Genomic DNA, 18,818 nt, shown 5'->3' on the forward strand with positions numbered 1-18,818 from the left:
TCCAGACTGTAGCACCTAGAACCGCTCGGCCACTCCGGCCGACTTGGAGCTATACCTACGGGTCTGTAGAATATCTCTAAATTCTTCATTGATGCTGGTTCTTGTTTTTTTGTAAGTAGACTCTCATGTGACAGTTGGTGTCGATCTTCAAGTGTCCGTGAATTCAGATTTTTCATCATTTCAATGAGACTCTCCCATGAGTGAAACAAATCTATGAGCATTTGTGCCATTCTTCTTCAATTATATTAAATATACTGTGTTAATCCTATTTGATGTACATCACACACACTTTAGCAACATTCTGAAATGGGATGCACAAGTGATTTGTAACCTGTATTGTTGGTAGACTTACTGCATTTTCTCAGCATGACGCCAATTAACTGAAATCTGTCACCTGCCTTAGCTACAACAGAGCCTATGTGATCATTCGATTTCATATGCCAACAAATTGTTACATCAGAGTTTGATTTAATCTGAGTGATTCCAGCAGCTACTCATTGGTGTTTGTAGTCATACAATAGTACATTTCTCCATTTTCTGAAGTGTACAGTTTTATATTTCTGAACATTTGAAATAAGTTGCCAAAACAACATCTTCATTTATTGGAGGGAAGAGGTTTGGAAGAACTGAAGCACAATTACTTGTAGAATAAATTTGAGAACTTTTGAAACATGTATTTATAAATCACATGGCATACTAATTCTACTTTGTTATGCAAGGTTCGCAGGAGAGCTTCTGTGAAGTTCGGAAGGTAGGAGACGAGATACTGGCAGAAGTAAAGTTGTGAGGACGGGGCGTAAGTCATGCTTGGGTAGCTCAGATCGTAGAGCACTTGCCCACGAAAGGCAAAGGTCCCAAGTTCGAGTCTCGGTCCGGCACACAGGTTTAATCTGCCAGGAAGTGTTATATCAGTGCACACTCCCCTGTCCCTTCCTCTTGTCAATGTTTTCCTTTCGTCGGTGCTTCTCCAAAGAAATATCTCATTCCTTACCTTATCAGTCCATATAATTTCCAATATTCTTATGTAGCACCACATCCCAAATGCTTCGATTTTCTTCTATTCCCGTGTTCCCACAGTCCACGTGTAGCTACCACACAGTGCTGTGCTCTAAGTATACATTCTCAGAAATTTCTTGCTTGATACCAGCACCATTCTTTTGGGCAGGAATGCCATTTTTTCCAGTGCTGATCTGCTTTCTGTGTCGTCCTTGCTCCGATCATCATGCGTTATTTTACTGCCTACGTAGCAGAACTTCTTAACTTTGTCTACTTCGTGATCACCAATTCTGATGTTAGGTTTCCAGCTGTTTTCATTTCTCTTAATTCTCATTACTTAACCTTTTTCCTTCGATTTACTCTCAATCCATATTTCTGTATTAACTTTCTAACTCATGATAGCAATGTCATCAGCGCATCTTATCATCAATAACCTTTCACATTGAATTTTAATCGTACTCTTGAACCTTTCTTTTATTTCCGTCATTACTTTTCCGATGTATAGGTTCAACAGTGTGGGTGAAGCGATACATCCTTGTCTTCCAGTCTTATTCTTTCTTCTCGCTTCTTGTAGATATTGTATATTATCCATGCTTCCCTAGAGTTTTATTTTTCTCAAAATTTCGAACGTCTTGCACTATTTTACATTGTCCAATGCCTTTCTAGGCCAACAAATCTCATGAACGTGTATTGATTTTTCTTCAGTCTAGCCTCCATTATCAACCGCAACCTCAGAACTGCCGCTCAAGTGCATTACCTTTCCTAAATCCAAACTGATATTCACCTAGCAGATCCTCAATCTTCTTTTCCATTCTCGCGTATATTATTCTTATCAGCAACTTGGAGGTATGAGCTGTCAAGCTGACTGTGCGATAATTCTTGCACAGGTCGCCTCTTGCTATCTTCGAAATTGCGTGGATGATGTTGTTCCGAAAGTCAAATGGTATTCCACACACCAGAGTGAATAGTCGTTTGGTGGCTATCACTGCCATCAAAGATTTTAGAAATTCCGGAGAGATGTTATCTATCCCTTCTGCCTATTTTTGGGAGTAAGTCTTCCGAAGCTCTTGTAAATTCTACTTTAATGCTGGATCCCATACCTCCTCTCTATCGATCCTGGTTTCTTATTTTATCTCTTGATCAGACTAGTGCTTGCCCCAAAGAGGCCTTACAGTGCACACTTTCCCCCGATTCACACTCTGCATTTAACGGTAGAATTCTCTGTGCATTCTTAATAGTACCGTCCTTGCTTTTAAAACCGAAGGTTGTTTATTCCTTTTCTATGTGCTGAGACAGTCCTTCCGAAAATATTTCTTCTTCGGTTTTTTTACATTTTTCATGCAGCCATTTCGCCTTAGCTTTGCCAACGGAGAGATCGTCATGAGACGTTTTTCAGTTACAAGCCACATGTCCCACGGATACACATTATGTGTCTTTAATGCAGTGGTATCCTTTGCCTTCTGTATCCTCATGCCACTGATCGTTGCTGATTCTTCCGCATATTAAGAGCAGTTTCCCGCCCCAAGAGCAAGAGAGTGCCCTCCTGAAACTCTGTCTGCTCCTCCATCTTTGACACGGCCGTTGGCAGAACGAGGGTAACTTGTTCGGCCACCATTACTGCCGATTTTTTTAAACTAATGATCACAGCAGCGACACGTAGGATTGTAGTGAATACACTCTATCTGTCCAGCTCTTATTCTTCTGTGTTCTGATTACACTCCTACTTGATGTAATCATTAGGTAACATGTTCACTTTATCGGCACATTTAATAAATCCACTCCTTATTTTATAGGTCTATTGATATATTTTTATTTACATTTTCTCATTCCTTATGATGGCTGCAAAGCTGTCACCGATACTCAGTTTCAATCAATTAGCATATCACCGACTTTTATAATCCGATACAATTGGCATATGTCCCTTTCACAAGTCAAAACGGTTTCATTTCGCGGATATTAAAGATGACGCCTGACTGCCTTATTGTGGTACATTGAATTTCATATCTCTGTTACGCAGGGTGTTTCGGTAAGAGTGTGCAAAAATTTAACAGGACATAAAGGGATGCTCCACTGAACAATTTGAGGCAGGGAACCTGGGGTCGAAGAAGCCAGCTTAACGGTATAATAGGAATAAAATCACATTACTGTGATTTTTTTTTATTTACGTTAGTTACAGTTAACCGTAAGTGTCATCATTGACACAATGAACATACCATTTGTACTGTATCTTACAAGATCGCATCACAGGCAGCTACAATTCTAGTAACTAATTCCATCTCCATATCATAATCAATTCAGGTGATGTGACCTCGCATGGAACAGGACATTTCCTTCCAACCTAGAGACCGGGAATCAGAGCATTGAGACGGTTGTGAACATTCACACTGAAGTGAGGCGGTGCGTGTCATGTTGTATACAGTCAAGAGTACATTCTCCAACAAGCAGAACTCAAGTACAGGACGCCATTCAGACTTCCTAGGAATCAGGCTCGTCTTTATTGATTCCTTGCAGGAAATAAAGAATGTACACGTAAATAAACAGCTCAGAACGTGTAAAGTTGTATGTATGTTAGTTGTTATAAGCTGGAAAACAGTAATGCTAGACAAAGCGAGCCGGCCGGAGTGGCCGTGCGGTTCTAGGCGCTACAGTTTGGAACCGCGAGACCGCTACGGTCGCAGGTTCGAATCCTGCCTGGGGCATGGATGTGTGTGACGTCCTTAGGTTAGTTAGATTTAAGTAGTTCTAAGTTCTAGGGGACTGATGACCTCAGAAGCAGAGTTTCATAGTGCTCAGAGCCATTTGAACCTAGACAAAGCGATGGACACGTTTTTCCATATCTCCTTAAGCTGGCTTCTCCGACCCCAGGCTCCCTATCTCAAATTGTTCAGTGGACTATTTTCTATCCCCCATTACATTTTTGAACGCTCTTACGGAAACACCCTGTACATTACTACGACACTGTTCGTCCTGTCTATTTCTACCAAACTCAACATGACTATGAAAAAGAAATTAACTCATAGGGATGCCTTCTGCTCTAACAAAACTGAAGTTTTAAAACAGGAATTCTTTATTCCATCTTTTAGTCACTGTTGTTTTGTTCGATTTTCTCTTAGTTATCAGCTTGTTTCTTTTGGCTATCATTTCTTCTGTTTGTTAAATAGCTATGTCAATTAACAGTAGACATCATCTGACGGCTGCTCGGCATCGGATTTTCCGCCGGACACAGGGATTGTGGAATTTCTTCAGACTGATGCATTCTCGTAGCAGCCAGCTGTTTTCCGGAAGTGTTTTCGAAGTCAAGGAACGGCCGCCATTTGGTTCGCTATCCCCGACGGGAAATGGCGCGCTACGTGTTGCGAAAGCTTCATCGCTCTATTTCGGATCCTTTGTAGGTCTTCGATGTAGGTCGCAGCTGCATTACCGCACACTACCGTAGGATACTCGAGTACAGGGTGGAGCGGCGCTTAGAGCAGCGTAATACCGTGATGTGCTAGTGGGCGTGAATGTGATCCACCACTGAATACAGTTCGATGATTCGTCGTTCGGCCATGCTACACAAGTCTCCAACGTGATGGTGCCATGGCAGACGCTTCTTCAACATGCAGCTGAGATGCCTTGCAGTCTTACGCCTAAACACGGCGCTTTGTAAACACGTCACACATTTGGAGCAAAGGCGTACATTAATGTGGATGTTTAACGTATCTGTCATTTGAGACCTAGTGGGATGGATGCTGCCGCCGGGTGTACAGGCGTTGTCGGCTGTCACTGTATTGCCATTTCCGCTGCGCCCCTGCCACGTGTCAGTAAACCGCTGCTGTAGGAGACGGCTCGCTTCTTGTGCCTTCCGAAGTCCAATGAAAGACGTTTTAGGATTGCGAATATGCTTCTGTTTAAAAGATTCTGGTTCAAAAATGAGATTCCAGCTTCCTCATTCTACTTTCCCCACCACCATTAAAAAGTTTCACAGATGTGTTGGAACGCGAACACCTTCGCGCACTTTTTAACATGCAACTCACACATCGCTCCCTTTGTTCAATGGTCCATCGCTGTAAGTAAGTTATATCCATCCACTCCAGCGTGCCCATTCTCACTTATTCATTCAGCCAAACGCATTGTCTATACCTCTCTCTCTCTCTGTCACTGTCTCCTGCCTCACAGACACAGTCTCCTTCGTTCTGTCCTACTGATACTCTCTCCTCTTACTGTCACCGACACCCTCTTGCTCTCTCTTTACCAACTCATTCATTCCCACTGCTGCTGTATCTTATCACTGTCGCCATATCCCTCTTCCTCGTTGTCATTGTCTAGGCTTCGTCCCTCATTATCACTGATTCTTACCCACTTCCACTTTCTGCTCTTTACTCCTCTCCCACTGGCACTGCCTCTTTTTCTCTTTTCCTAGCACTATTCTGCCACGGTCAAGTATGTTCCACTGCCACATCTTTCTCTCATACTGCCATTGTCTCCTTTGCTCTTTTTATACCACAACAGTCTACCATCTTCCAGTATTTATTACTTTTTTGTCTCTTTGCCACTGCCACTGTCTCCTCCTTTCTCGGCATAAAAATGCGCGATTATGTTCGCATGCCAAAATTTTTGGGAAAATTTTCAAAGGTGTGAGTGTGTGTGTGTGTGTGTGTGTGTGTGTGTGTGTGTGTGTGTGTGTGCGCGTGTGCATTCCTAAGGACATCGGTCCCTAGACTTACACGCTACGTAAACTAACTTATGCCATGTACAACACACACACACACACACACACACACACACACACCACACATGCCTGAGGGAGGACAAACCTCTGGCGGGAGGGGCCGGGCAGTCCGCGACATGGCGCCTCAAACCGCGCGGCCACTACGCGCGGCGAAAACTTTTAAAGGTCTGAGAAAAGTAAAATGGGGCAGCTGGTACCCCCGTTTTCAGTTAGTCTATTAGGACATTCGCCTTTTTTGTGCTCCGATAGAACAATTTTCCTTTGATTCCCTTCTTTTCGCTGTTCTAGCAGGGAGTTTCACTCATACGAAAAGAACTTTATGTGTAAATGAATTTTTGATAGTTAACTTACGTCAATATGAGGATAACTGTCCTCGAAGGAACAGATACCATTGCTGACCGTGCAGGTTCTCTAGAATAAATGATAATTGATTGAAACCCTCAGCTGCCGACAGGTGCTGTTGATACACCTCGATGGGGACAGCGGAAAATGTGTGTCCCAACTGGGACTCGAACCCAGGATCTCCTGCTTACGTGACAGACGCTCTATCCATCTTCTTTTTCCCTTTTTCTCATTTTGTTGGGTATCGTTCGTGGCGTTTGGTCTGGGCGGACGTCACAGGAAGTCTGTTCAAGTTGATCATTGTTTCCTTTACTCAGTTTTTTATTTTTTATTACAGACTGCAGGGATTTACCCTTGCACGCCTCTCGTGAGACCCACATTCCCAACCGTCCACTATCTACTGTACATACGTAATGTTCCTAATATATATGTGCTGATCCACTCATTACTCGCGCCAACAGTCCGCAGCTCGTGGTCGTGCGGGTTTGATTCCCGGCGGGGTCAGGGATATTCTCTGCCTTGTGATGATTGCGTGTTGTGTGATGTCCTTAGGTTAGTTAGGTTTAAGTAGTTCTAAGTTCTAGTGGACTGATGACCTCAGAAGTTAAGCCACAAAGTGCTCAGAGCCATTTTTGTGACGTCCGCGATGGACCAGAAACTTATTAGAGCATACAACTGGAATGCAGCGTTGCGAAATGAAACACGCCGATAGAAAAACTGTTGTCCGGCAGTACTGTTTGACTGCTTTAGATGGCAGTACGTGGAGATTTAACATTGGCGGCTGTAAATTTTCTGTATTGAATCGATGCATACTAGTGAGCAGAGATGACAAGATTGTGTGTGCAGCACGTGGAATGTATCCAGTACTTCTAAAAACTACAAAGGAGATCAGATTACCAAAGAGTAGTATCAAATGTGTGCTTAACAACTGACGAACATATTGTCTCTATACTCCGACATTTTGACAACTGGACACACACATACACACACACACACACACACACACACACACACACACACACACACACACACACACACACTCGCTCACTCACTCACTCACTCCAAAGAAGAAATGTTTGATTTACATCCAATGAGAGTATTCCATTTCGTAACCCTAAGAACTGTTACTTTCAGGTGTATGTATAAGTTGCCCTATTCCAATTGTGACTCGTTCATATAGCAGTCGTAGCATTCTACGTATTTTCGTTTCGTGACGTGTACGGAATATTTATGTAGCGTTTTTCAGACGGTAGTTTACCATAGCTTACTGAATTATCTGCGAAAGGTCTGAGGTTACTGTTAATGTTGTCTACAGGGTCATTAGTATACAGCATGAACAACGAAGGTCCGAAAATACTTTCCTTGATCACACCTGACGTTACTTCTACATATATCGATGACTCTCCCAGTAAAGATAACTAGCTGCTTCCTCCTTACCAAGAAAAAGTCAATTTCTTCACAAATTTCGCTTGGTATTGTATACGATCGTACTTTTGAAAATAGGCGTAGATGTGTTACGGAGGCTAATGCTTTTCGGAAATCGGAAAATACAGTATCTACCTGACTGCTTTGATACATGGCTTTCAATACATCACGTAAAAGAATGTGAGTTAGGTTTCACATGAACGATGTTTCCGGAACACACGCTTGCTGGCATGGTGAAGGTCCTTTTCTTCGACATACCTCATTACAATTGAGCTCAATTGGTTGAAATGTCTCTGAGCACTATGGGACTTAACTGCTGAGGTCATCAGTCCACTAGAACCTGGAACTACTTAAACCTAACTAACCTAAGGACATCACACACATCCATGCCACAACCTGCGACTGTAGCGGTCGCGCGGTTCCAGACTGTAGCGCCTAGAACCGCTCGGCCACTCCGGCCGGGTACAATTGAGCTCAAAATATTTTCTAATATTCTACAGCAAATGGATGTCAAGAATATTCGACGGTAGTTTTCTGGATCACTACTGCTACTCTGCTTGTAGAGTGCTGTGACATGTAATTTTCCCATCTATTGGCAAGGTTTTTCGTTCCAAGTATTTGTGGTGGATTATCGTTTAAAGATCGGTTACATAAACCATAAATTAGGTATAGAACTTGATAAGGATTCCTTACAGCTCTGGATCTTTGTTCAGTTATAGAGATTTCAGCTGTTTCCCGACGCCAATACACTAGTATCTACACGGTGATCAGAAAAGTATGTGTTGTATGTTGCGGATTGGGTTGTGCTGAGAAATAACTATTAAGGAAATATTCGCCATTCCTGAGTTAATTAGCATTGAAGTTAGCCCATCAGGCAGTTGTGCGAGCAAATACAAGCGACCTGGCAGCCGCGGTGTCGCCAAACGTGCTCTTCGTTGGTTTTCTAAAACCAAACAAGACAGAGATACAAAAACTGGACATGGGACGGTATTAAGCATCGAACCCGAACCAAAGGGTGAGCGGTCTAGTGCTCTGTCATCTATGCAATGACAACAACTGTCACCAGTTGTATCTTGAGTTTGCGTGAGCACGGCCTGGTTGGCAAACTTCAATGCTAAGTAAGTCGGAAACAGCGCAACGTATAGATTTTTTTTTTCTTCAGCATTTATTTGTCAGCACAACATACATGCAGCATCATTACAAAATTTTCATGCCGTTTCCGACCATCCTGTATTTTACTCACCATAGCAATGCTGTGATAATTAAATAGGGGCAACATCCACAGATATTCCTTTGTAAAGGAACACTTGAAAACTGTGCACAGCATTCATGCATATGACCAAGAATTTTGTTTGGCTTTTCTGAGAAGTCCTTCGAGGATATGCTAAATATATAATCCCTGAAGTCCTCACGCATTGCCCTCTTGAAAACCAACTGCGTTTCAATCAGCGTCTCTCGATCTGTAACCCTATGATTTGTTTCATGCCTATTACGCAACAGTTTGTTTCTTTAGAAGTTTATTTACAGTAACTGCTGTTGTTGTTGTGGTCTTCAGTCCAGAGACTTGTTTGATGCAGCTCTCCATGCTACTCTATCCTGTACAAGCTTCTTCATCTCCCAGTATTTACTGCAACGTAGATCCTTCTGAATCTGTTTAGTGTAATTCATCTCTTGGTCTCCCTCTACGGTTTTTTCCCTCCGCGTTGCCCTCCAATACTAAACTGGTGATCCCTTGATGCCTCAGAATATGTCCTAACAATCGATGCCTTCATCCGGTCAAGTGGTCCCACAAATTCCTCTTCTCCCCACTTCTATTCAGCACCTCCTCATTAGTTATGTGATATACCCATCTAATCTTCAGCATTCTTCTGTAGCACAGCATTTCGAAAGCTTCTGTTTTCTTTTTGTCTAAACCATTTATCGTTCACGTTCCACTTCCATACGTGGCTACACTCAATCCAAATACTTTCAGAAACGACTTCCTGACACTTAACTCTATACTCATTGTTAACAAATTTTTCTTCTTCAGAAACTCTTTCCTTGCCATTGCCAGTCTACATTTTACATCCTCTCTACTTCGACCATTATCAGTTATGTTGCTCCCAAAACAGTGAAACTCATTTACTACTTTTAGCGTCTCATTTCCTAATCTAATACCCTCAGCATCACCCGATTTAATTAGACTACATTCCATAATCCTCGCTTTGCTTATATTGATCTTATATCCTCCTTTCAAGACTGTCCATTCCGTTCAGCTGCTCTTCCAAGTCCTTTGCTGTCTCTGACAGAATTACAATGTCATCGGCGAACCTCAAAGTTTTTTTTCTTCTCGGTGGATTTTAAAACCTACTCCGACTTTCTCTTTTGTTTCCTTTACTGCTTGCCCAGTATACAGATTGAATAACATCGGGGAGAGGCTACAACTCACTCCCTTCCCAACCACTGCTTCCCTTTCATGTCCCTCGACTCTTATAACTGCCATCTGGTTTCTGTACAAATTGTAAATAGCCTTTCGCTCCCTGTATTTTACCCCTGCCACCTTCAGAATTTGAAAGAGAGTATTCCAGTCAACATTGTCAAAAGCTTTCTCTAAGTTTACAAATGCTAGAAAAGTAGGTTTGCCTTTCCTTAATCTATTGTCTAAGATATGTTGTAGGGCCAGTATTGCCTCACTTGTTCCAACATTTCTACGGAATCCAAACTGATCTTCTCCGAGGTCGGCTTCTACCAGTTTTTCCATTCGTCTGTACGAATTCGTGTTAGTATTTTGCAGCCATGGTTTATTAAACTGATAGTTCGGTAATTTTTACATCTGTAAACACCTGCTTTCTTTGGGATGGGAACTGTTATATTCTTCTTGAAGTCTGAGGGTATTTCTCCTGTCTCATATATCTTTCTCACCAGATGGTAGAGTTTTGTCAGGACTGACTCTCCCAAAGCTGTCAGTAGTTCTAATGGTATTTTGTCTGTTCCCGGGGCCTTGTTTCGATTTAGGTCTTTCAGTGCTCTGTCAAACTCTTCACGCAGTATCATATCTCCTGTTTCATCTTCATCTACATCCTATTCCATTTCCATAATATTGTCCTCAAGTACATCGTCCTTGTATAGACTCTCTATACACTCCTTCCACCTTTCTGCTTTCCCTTCTTTGCTTAGAACTGGGTTTCCATCTGAGTTCTTGATATTCATGCAAGTGGTTCTTTTGTCTCCAAAGGTCTCTTTGATTTTCCTGTAGGCAGTACCTTTCTTACCCCTAGTGATATACACCTCTAAATCCTCACAATTGTCCTCTAGCCATGCCTGCTTGGCCATTTTGCATTTCCTGTCGATCTCATTTGTGAGACATTTGTATTCCTTTTTGCCTGCTTCATTTACTGCATTTTTGTATTTTCTCCTTTCAAAAACTAAATTCAGTATCTCTTCTGTTACCCAAGGATTTCTATTAGCCCTCGTCTTTTTACTTACTTGATCCTGTGCTGCCTTCACTATTTCATCTCTCAAAGCTACCCATTCTTCTTCTACTGTATTTCTTTCCCCCATTCTTGTCAATCGTTCCCTAATGCTCTCCCCGAATCTCTCTACAACCTCTGGCTCTGTCAGTTTATCTAGGTCCCATCTCCTTAAATTCCCACCTTTTTGCAGTAGCTGTATACCACCGTAAGCTGCTGAGTTACCAGTATTCTGACTGGTTTGATGTGGCTCTCCACGAATTGCTCTCCTGAGCCAATCTTCCATCTCAGAGTAGCACTTGCTAACTAAGTCCTCAATTATTTGTTGGAAGTATTCCAATATCTGTCTTCCTTACAGATTTTACCCTTTACAGCTCCATCTAGCAATATGGAGGTTATCCCTTGAAGCCTTAACAGATGTCCAATCATCCTGTCCCTTCTTTTTGTCAGTGCTTTCCATATATTCCTCTCCATGGCGATTCTGGGGAGAACGTCCTCATTCCTTATCTTAGCAGTCCTCCAAATTTTCAGAATTCTTCTGTAGCACCACATTTAAAATGCTTCGATTCTCTTCTGTGCCGTTTTTTCCACAGTCCATGTTTCACTATCATACAATGCTCCAAACGTACATTCTCAGAAAATTTTGACTTAAATTGAGACCTTTGTTTGACACTAATAAATTTATCTTGGTCAGGAATGCCACTTTTGCCAGTGCTAGTCTGCTTTTCTTGTGTCTCCCTTGCTCCGTCCATTGTGGATTATTTTCATGCCTAAGTAGCAGAATTTCCTCACTTCATCTACTTTGTGATCCACAATTCTGACTGTAAGTTTCTCGGTATTCTGATTTTTGCAACTTCTTATTATTTCATTTATTCTAAATCCATATTCTTCAGTCATTCTACCATTCATTCAATTCGACAGATCCTGTAATTCTTCTACACTTCCACTGAGTTTAGCAATGTCATCAGCGAAACTTTCACCTTGAATGTTAATCCCACTCTTGTACCTTTAATTTTATTTCCATCAATGATTCTTCGATGTATACACTGAACAGGAGGGGCGAAAGACTACATGGCTCTCTTTCAGCGTTTTTAATCCGATCGTTCCTCATCTTCCACTCTTATTGTTCTCTTTTGCTTCTTGTACATATATTATATCACGTGTCTTTCCTTATAGCTTACCCCATTTTTCTCAGAATTTCGACATCCTACACCATTTTACACCTTTTCACAGGTCAATAAATCCTACGACCGTATTTTGATTTTTCTTCAGTTGTGATACCAATATCAACTGCAGCGGCAGAACTGACTATCTGGCGCCTTTAATTGTCCTAAAGCCAAACTTACTGTCATCTAACAGAGTCTCAATTTTCTGTCCCATTCTTCTGTATATTATTCTTCGCAGCAATTTGGATGCGTAAGCTATTAAGCTGGTTATGCAATAATTCTCGCACTTGTCGGCGCTTACAGTTTTCGGAACTGTGTGAATAATGTTTTTCCGAAATTGTGATGGTATTTTTTAAATGTATATAGACTGAAACGACGACTGTAAACATGTGCCAATACCGGGAATCGAACCCGGGTCTCCTGTTCACTAGGCAGGTGCGTTAGCCACTTAGCCACCTTACACAGCGATTCACACAACTGCAAGGATTAGCCTCCCACGCCTCTCTCCTCCATCCAAATTCTCACTGCCGTCCCAGCCTACTTTAAATTCCCCCTTACACACAAACGCACACGAACTGAATTATCGAGGCTCTCCATCTTCTGGAATAGCATCTCAACATCGAGCGTAAATGAGGGACCCAGCGTGGAATACAGGAGAAGGTACTTCTACAAAGGAAATGGCACAACTTGAGAGACGTCACTGCTCTCATACAGTATAAGACCAGTAAAGTCTCTAAAGTTGTGTCAGTTAACTTGTATAAGTACCTTTGCCTGGGTTTCAGGCTGGATCTCCCATTTACATTTGATGCTGAGCTGCTATTCCAGAACCCTAATTTACGTTCGATGCTGACAAACTATTCCAGAACATGGAGAGCCTCGGCAATTCTGTTCGTATGTAAGGCGGAATTTAAAGTTGGCTGAGGCGGCAGTGAAAATTTGGATCGAGGAGAGAGGCATGCCACGTTAATCCGTGCTGTTGTATAAATTGCTATGCCAAGGTGGCTTAGTGTCTAACGTACCAGCCTAGTAAGCAGGAGACCTCGATTCAATTCCTGGCCTTGCTACAAATTTTCACTCGTCGCTTCTGTTTATACACATAAAATCATATCTGTATGAGACCAGTATAGTCTCTGAAGTTATGTCTTTTCATTTGTAGTCTGTTAGTATACCGCCTGTCTCATACATCCTTCATACGAAAGAGAATAACCATTTTGTTGCCACTTCTCCCAATGATTTTAGACATTCCGATGGAATGTTATATATCCCGTCTGCCTTATTTGATCTTAAGTCTTCCAAAGCTTTTTTAAATTCTGATTCTAGTACTGGATCCCCTACCTCTTCGCTATCGACTCCTGTTTCTTCGTCTGTCACATCATCACACAAGACCCACCTCTTTCAGTGTACTCTTTCCACCTACCTATTGTCTCTTCTGCATTTGACAGTAAAATTCCCATTGCACTCTTAATGTTACCGCTCTTGCTTTTAATCTCACTCAAGGTTGTTTTGAATTTCTGTATGCTGAGTCAGTCCGTCTGACAATCATTTCTTTTTCGATTTCTTTACAATTTTCATGCAACCAGTTTGCCTTAGCTTCCCCGCATTTCCTAGTTACTTCATTTCTATGTGGTTTGCATTTCTATATTCGTGGATTTCCCTGAACGTTTTGTACTTCCTCAGTCGAAGTATTTCTTCTGTTGCCCATAGTTCCCTCGGATTACCATCCTTTTCCATGTGTTTATGTTTCCACCTTCTCTGAATGCCCTTTTTAGAGATGTCCATTCCTCTCAACTGAACTCTCTACTGAGCTATTCACTATTGCACTATCTACAGCCTCAGAGAACATGAAGCGTATCTCCTTATTACTTAGAATTTTCGTGTCTCACTTCTTTTCGCATTAATTCTTCCTGACTGGTCTCTTGAACTTCAGCCTACTCTTCATCATTATTAAATTGTGAGCTGAGTCTATATCTGCTCCAGGGTGCGTCTTACAATCCGGTATCGGATTTTGGAATGTCTGCGTGATCATGACGCGACCTAACTGAAATCTTTCCGTGCCTTCCGGCCTTTTCGTAGTATACCTTCTGTTGCGATTCTCGAACGAGTATTCGCTATTACTAGCTGAAATTTACTGCCAAACCCAATTCGTCTTTATCCTTCTCATTCCTACTACCACGCACATACTATCCCGTAACACCCTCTTTTATATTTCTTTCCCTGCAACCATGTGCCAATCCCCCATGACTATAAGATTTTCATCTCCCTCTACGAACTGAATTACCCGTTCAGTATCCGCATATGTTTTATATATGTCTTCATCTTCTCTTTGAGTCGTCGGCATGTATACCTCTTGTGTTGGGTTGTTGTCGATCTGATGAGGAAAACCCTATCACTGAACTGTTCAACTCTGCCCTATCTTCCTTTTCATAACTAATCCAACTCCTGTTATAAGGTATTCTGTTACTGTTGATATTACCCCGTACTCACTGACCAGAAATCCCTGTCTCCTTTGCAGTTCACTTACTTTTTGTTCCATTTCACATATTTACCCTTCTCCATCATCCCAGAAAGTTGGTAACATCATCACGAAGTCAACCCAAGAATGTTTTACGACATTAACTACATCCTTACTATGAGTCTATGGAACCAAAAGTATGTCTAATCCAATCTGAAGGCCGCGCAGGGTATCCGAGCGGTCTAGGGAGCCTTGTCACGGTCCGCGCGGCGCGCCCTTCGGAGGTTCGAGTCCTCCCTCGGGCCTGGGTATGTGTGTGTCTTGTCTTTAGGGTATGTTAGATGAAGTAGTGTATAAGCTTAGGTCCCATAAGACCTGACCACAGAATAAAAAAAATCCGTAGGAAAAAGAGGGATCAATAGTTTTGGAAGGCATTTGTGAAAGGAAGGGACAGACACAGGACTATGGGAAAGAGGTAACCATACTATAGAATCAATACAGAGATCAATGGAAAGGGCGATAGTGCTTGATTTTCATGCGGTGTCATTTGAGGAGACGTGACGGTAATTGTCTGTGCTGGTCAAACTGAAGCATCATTAGTATTTATGAACTTCAGTATTTTCCTAAAGTAAAAACATTTTTTAACGTGGAATATCGATATACAAAGGTGAAAGGATATCAATGATACGATTCGCTGATGACATTGCTATCCTGAGTGAAAGTGAAGAAGAATTAAATGAGCTGCTGAACGGAATGAACAGTCTAATGCGTACACAGTATGGTTTGAGAGTAAATCGGAGAAAGACGAAGGTAATGAGAAGTAGTAGAAATGAGAACAGCGAGAAACTTAACATCAGGATTGATGGTAACGAAGTCAATGAAGTTAAGGAATTCTGCTACCTAGGCAGTAAAATAACCAATGACGGACGGAGCAAGGAGGACATCAAAAGCAGACTCGCTATGGCAAAAAAGGCATTTCTGGCCGAGAGAAGTCTACTAATATCAAATACCGGCCTTAATTTGAGGAAGAAATTTCTGAGGATGTACGTCTTGAGTACAGCATTGTATGGTAGTGAAACATGGACTGTGGGAAAACCGGAACAGAAGAGAATCGAAGCATTTGAGGTGTGGTGCTATCGACGAATGTTGAAAATTAGGTGGACTGATAAGGTAAGGAATGAGGAGGTTCTACGCAGAATCGGAGAGGAAAGGAATGTGTGGAAAACACTGATAAGGAGAAGGGGCAGGATGATAGGACATCTGCTAAGACATGAGGGAATGACTTCCATGGTACTAGAGGGAGCTGTAGAGGGCAAAAACTGTAGAGGAAGACAGAGATTGGAATACGTGAAGCAAATAATTGAGGACGTAGGTTGGAAGTGCTACTCTGAGATGAAGAGGTTAGCACAGGAAAGGAATTTGTGGCGGGCCGCATCAGACCAGTCAGTAGACCGATGAACAAAAAAAAGATGTTGAGGTTGTATTTCAACCATTGACAAGAGCAGACGATAATATTATTTTTCTTTAGAATATTTTAGTGGAAAATTTATTTAAGTAATAAGTTGTGTTGTATAACGTATAAGTTATGGTGGCAGTAAATCACAAAATATCCCTGAAAATCCTCAAAACGGTAAAGTAATAATCACAGACTTACAAAGCGTTCTGAAATCAAGTAGTTACAGAAGTTAGTACAAGATAACTGGTAAATACATCCCAGACGTAGTAGATCGCTGCCACCAGTCAAAGACAACTGGGCAAATTACAGAATTCATATAAACTCACTGTAGCATTAAACACATGGACAAAGAATATCGACTACCGTAGATGGAATTAGCAGCAGAAGACATGAAACTCCCATACACAGATTACATGCTGAAAATAAAGCGACAAGCAGTTCTCTCGTAACAGAAACAATGGAACGAAAGTCAAAGCCATTCATATCAAGACAGAGATGGTTTTTAAAGTTCTCAAACTCAAGGAATGAGAACACGTCTCAGTTATTGATTTTCCCGCATCCACTTACATAAAATCTTCGTGCTGGAGATACATTACTATCAATGCGATGACGAACCAGTTAGTGGTCTAAATCACATCCTGTTTCAGTGCAGGCGCTATGAGAAAAGCGTAGTCGAATTTATAAGGGAGCTTTCGAGATTCGGTCGCTACCTGCCACATTGCGATATCCCAGTTCCTTGAAGTAAAATCAGGAGTGGATATGACGCCATAACCAGGTTTATAGCACAATTTAACATAAAAAGGAATGATGGACGTTGAAATTAAATGATGCATACAATAAATGTTTTAATACAAAAAGAGGGTTAGCGGAAAACTTTTATCTAGTAGTGTAATTGAATGTACAGGGGATTCAGCTGCCTTTACCAATGGGTTTTATGTAACATGCAACACCTTCAAATTCCATACTCTTATTGTCTCTCTGTCTGCGCACGAACTTTTAGTCCTACAGAGAAAGTGCGCAGGACTTTTTTTTTTGCAGGAAACGTAATGTAGTTAAATTTTTTAGTGGGATACATTTTCCCTGGAGGCCACAGTTTTCGAGTTATTCAAGAAAAACTCATTTGAGGGTTACTTTTGTGCGTTTTTCTCGAGTAATTCGAAAGCTGCGGCTTCTAATGAAAACTCCTGTTCATTTTTTGCTGTTGGACTATTGGTCTGCATGTAGCGAGGGAGAGAACTTAAACATCTTACTTGTGGTATTCGAAGGCGTTATGGTTTGTAGAAACCCCATAGGTAGAGGCACCTGAATCACCCTCTAAATAACAATTTCAGTTTGAAGGAAAATGTAAGAATGCGTGTCCTGAATATTACTTCGATATTTTTGTAAATCCTTTTAAATTATGATGACTAAAAAGTATGCATACCAAAAGCCATAAGTAAGTTAGTAAAAAAGTTACATATTATCTCTGTATGATTGAAATATCCATGCAGTTTGGTTGGGGAATCATCTTTGAAAGCTGTTTTTGTTAAATATGTGGGAGCAAATTCACTGAGACGCATACAAAAGAAATCAACAGAATTCACAGTTGAACAGTTTCTGGCATATTGATTGGCAGTGAATATCCTCACATGACAACAGAAAGGCCTGATGAACCTGTGACTTCCATATGTACAATGACGTAGTGAAGACGCTATAAAGTAATCGGAATATGTTATGAAGTTTTCCATGTATTCCAGTACGCGTACCATGAAAGTACAGTTATTTGCCAACAATCGTGAATGGAATTTGTAATGTGGTAACACAGTTAAATTATTCGATTATTTCGAACAGTAGTTCTTTAATATCTGGACGTGTCACGTTTATATTTTAGCAGGAGAAAGGGAAACCAATAATTATGGAAAGAAAGACATAACAGAGCATATCACGATGCTGTTGTTGGCGAGACGAATAGACTGGCGCAGGAATCAATCGAAAGTACGATTATTTGCTTTATGCCTGCGATCTTAAGATACGCGAACGCAGTTCAGCGGGCCGGTGGAGTTGTCAAACAGAAAGGTAGTTAAATCGCAGTTCATACCTGAGTGGGCTGTATAGGCTGGCTGTCGCTTCGGTACAGGTTCCAGCTAGCTGCAGCGGACTGATGCCTCAACAGGCGGGGCCGGGGTTTATATGGTGGTGTCCGCAGCTGGCGGTACATGTGAGCCCTCCCCACCTCGAGTTCGCGGGACCGCGTCGCAGGCGGGGAAGTCCCCCGTCGGCTGGAGCCTGATCACGGTGCTGCGACGCATCGCTGGGAAGGCAGGGCGGTGACCTTGCAAGTACGGCCGCCCGGCTTTGCCCTCGCGCCGTACGAGGATACTCTGTAAGTCTGCACACGCAAACCGACGGTTGCGAGGGTGCCCTAGCACTGCGGGACCGCTGTTTCGGAATACACTGAGGCAGATATAGTGATCAGTGTGCTCTTAAGCTGCGGCTGCAGTGGCACCGACGTCAGAAAATACGGCCGAGGGAGGGCTTCTGTAAAGTTTGGAACGTAGGAGACGAGGTACTGGCGGAAGTAAAGCTGTGATGACGGGGCGTGAGTCCTGCTTTGGTAGCTCAGTTGATAGAGCACTTGCCCGCGAAAGGCAAAGGTCCCGAGTTCGAGTCTCGGTCCGGCATACAGTTTTAATCTGCCATGAAGTTTCGTATCAGCGCACACTCAGCTGTATAGTGAAAATCTCATTCTCGAAACAGCCCCCAGGCTGTGACTAAGCCATGTCTCCGCAATATCCTTTCTTCTAGGAGTGCTAGTTCTGCAAGGTTCGCAGCAGAGCTGTGA

At 42.1% G+C, this 18,818-nt stretch overlaps 1 protein-coding gene across 1 annotated transcript in view; it reads right to left on the reverse strand.

Moving 5' to 3' along the window:
- The window catches only part of LOC126284379 (vanin-like protein 3), a 163,434-nt gene extending 145,274 nt beyond the window's left edge, over positions 1–18,160 (reverse strand). The window contains exon 1 of the mRNA XM_049983263.1: positions 18,075–18,160. The gene's annotated coding sequence lies outside the window, so the exon portion shown is untranslated. The remainder of the gene's footprint in view (positions 1–18,074) is intronic.
- Between the last annotated feature and the right edge of the window lie 658 nt (positions 18,161–18,818).

This window comes from Schistocerca gregaria, chromosome 8 (assembly GCF_023897955.1).
Source record: "Schistocerca gregaria isolate iqSchGreg1 chromosome 8, iqSchGreg1.2, whole genome shotgun sequence".
NCBI classification, from domain to species: domain Eukaryota; kingdom Metazoa; phylum Arthropoda; class Insecta; order Orthoptera; family Acrididae; genus Schistocerca; species Schistocerca gregaria.